Source organism: Dipteris shenzhenensis, unplaced genomic scaffold (genome assembly GCF_047967505.1).
Source record: "Dipteris shenzhenensis isolate YYH24624 ecotype China unplaced genomic scaffold, Dip_SZ_1.0 scaf0101, whole genome shotgun sequence".
In the NCBI taxonomy this organism is placed as follows: Eukaryota; Viridiplantae; Streptophyta; class Polypodiopsida; order Gleicheniales; family Dipteridaceae; genus Dipteris; species Dipteris shenzhenensis.
Genome location: NW_028239407.1, coordinates 31,571 through 34,158, shown reverse-complemented (window position 1 = coordinate 34,158; position 2,588 = coordinate 31,571). Strand labels below are relative to the sequence as shown.

The following is a 2,588-nucleotide window of genomic DNA, read 5'->3' as shown; positions in this document are numbered from 1 at the left end:
CGGAGGAGGTGGGATTCGAACCCACGATGCTACGCGCATACACGATTTCCAATCGTGCTCCTTCGGCCACTCGGACACTCCTCCTCACTTGCCAGAGAATGCCGGCCGGCAGCGTGGTCTCATCAAGAAAGCCGTATTTGACCACTTCAACGCCAAAGGCAAAAACACGCTAGCCCGAAACGGGATTGCTGTCCATGAGACGAACAACTAGATTTGGATAAGTTTGGACATTCGTTTAGTACGAACTAGATGAAACAGCGTTGGGCTAGATTGCGGACAGAGTAAGTGTGGCGAGAGAGTTGATTACCTTTGACATGCTGCTGTTCGAGTCTCTTTCATGGCGACGCCTTGCCATTGTTTCCCTCTCGATCGTGGTGGCCTAAATTCGCGAGTCTCCCGCGATTGATTGATTTCTTTCATTTTGCGAGTTGATTGAATTCTTTATTTCCCAATTTTCGAATTGATTGAATTATTCATCAACAAGGACCCCGTTTTTCTCCGTGCCTCGAAGTTTCCTCCGCTTCTTTTTCCGCGCTCGCTTCGCGAGCTGGCCTTCATTCATCACCTCATTGTTCGTTGCTAGCGGGCGAGTTGTTCCTGAGGAAAACGGGAAATTTCAAGATTTTTCTTTCTCTTTTGTGGATGTCCGAATTACTTACCGGGTATGCAGAATTCTCTCCAACTTTCTTTGGCGAAAGCTTCCTCCTTAGGCGGGAGAGGTGAGTCGTCTTTGGTAGGTGGGAGAAATCGCGATCTCTACGATTGATTTTAGCGGGAGCCTACGCCACGGCTATGATGCAGTAGTTACCTCGGCTTGATTTAGGGAAGGCGTTTACAACCTTTGATACTAATGACTTTCAAGCTCCCGACGTTGTCGGGCACTTTTGGGAAAGTGGAGTTCGAGTTTACCGATTCTTCAGTGAAATACCCCGGAAGGCCCGTGGGAAAGTCAAGTAAGGGTTAGTCTTTTCTTCGAGTGTCGCTTCCTTTCCTTTCTCAGAAACACATATAGAATCCGGTAAAAACCGACAATCTATTTTGTACCTATACATTTGTGGAAAGTGCAAACGGGAATTGGTGGAAATGAAATACCTATTTCGACCCGATATTCCTAGCGGAAATACGCCCGACCTGATATTATTAAAAACTCTTTCGAGAGCGTAGAATGGCGAAGACCAGAAACTGCTTAAGGATCACTACTAACATCCTTTGTGACATCATGATAACCTCGCCGCCCCGCCGCCCAATTTCCCCAGATATCATCGACATGTAATGGCCATGTTTGACTTGTAGGACGAGGGGGACTTGAGGAACGGGCACCAAATCATGAGAAATGAGATGGGCCGTATTCTCACCTGAGATACCATGCATCGAGCCACAACGGCCTGGATAATACTTTGGGGATCCCATGCATCGAAGGACACATCAGCGTTTTCGCCTAACCATGGATCCCAAGTATCAGGGAAGTCCTTGAGTCGGAGAAAAAAAAGGCGGATGCCAAGCGTTACAAGGTCGACGCGGTTACGGACACCACGATACGGGGGTGGGTGCCAAAGGTTGGGTTACCGGTGCCTTACTTCGGTCGGAAAGAAGCTCCCTCCTTTTCAACGAGCTCGCATCGCTTTCTTCGCTCTGACCCTTTGAAGTGCATGGCCCGAAGCCTGAGCGTCGGTTTTGAAAATGCAGCTGAGTCTAGCACTTGGATGAAAAACCTCGAAGACCTGCGGGCGAAGCCTCGTTCTTCGAACCTTTGAAAAAAAAAAATAGGCTAGGGACGGAGTCGAACCGTCATTCCAGGATTTGCAGTCCAATACATTGCCATTATGTTACCTAGCCAGCAGAACGCTCCCCTCGTTTCCAGAAAATGAACGGAACTTCTTATTTATGAAGCATCTAGAATAGTGAATTCTCGGGCACTCGACCGATTCCAAATGAGGGTTGGCGAAGAATGAGCCGGGCGAATTAACCCACTCCGTGGGCTCTGGGTAACCGGCGACTAATTCTTGAACGCTATGCGTTCACGATGAAAGGCAGGCGCGAAGCGCGGGTAAAGACTGCAGCAGGGTTTTCCACTATATGCTCTACTATATGTGAATCAATAAATCGAAGGAGATCGCTCTATTTCTCAAGACCTACTAGACCTCGCCGCGCTCGGTAAGGAAGAACAGTAAAATGTGCCTGGCAAGGCTTCGGTGTATAAAACCCGGGAAAGGCGATGCCGCTCATGAATCTTCGAAGGTCAACAGGCACCCGCCAGATGCCGTCTCGACCGGCCGAAGAGAAAGAAAATGAAGATTCTGCCGGTTACTACCTACTGGCCCGGGTTTTGGCTCTTCCGTCCAGAAGCTGTGGCTCCTGTGCTCTATCAATTTTCTCCTTTCCGAACTTCTCTATAGAAGATCGCTGGCAGCGCCCACTTGTTCGCTGCGCAAGCATGTTCCTGTGTGTGACCTTGCTCGCTTCGCTGACTAAGACGTTGCCACATCACATATATCAAATCCTCCAATCCAATGCCGATAAGTTTTGATTCGATTTTCCACCGGGCGGATTAGGAACACGCCCTTCCCTTATATTATTATTATTACTCC

At 48.7% G+C, this 2,588-nt stretch overlaps 1 non-coding gene across 1 annotated transcript; it reads right to left on the bottom strand.

Annotated features, from left to right (window-relative positions):
* On the bottom strand, positions 1 to 84 carry TRNAS-GGA (transfer RNA serine (anticodon GGA)). Its single transcript has one exon. It is a non-coding gene; the product is annotated as a tRNA-Ser (tRNA).
* Positions 85 to 2,588: the final 2,504 nt, after the last annotated feature.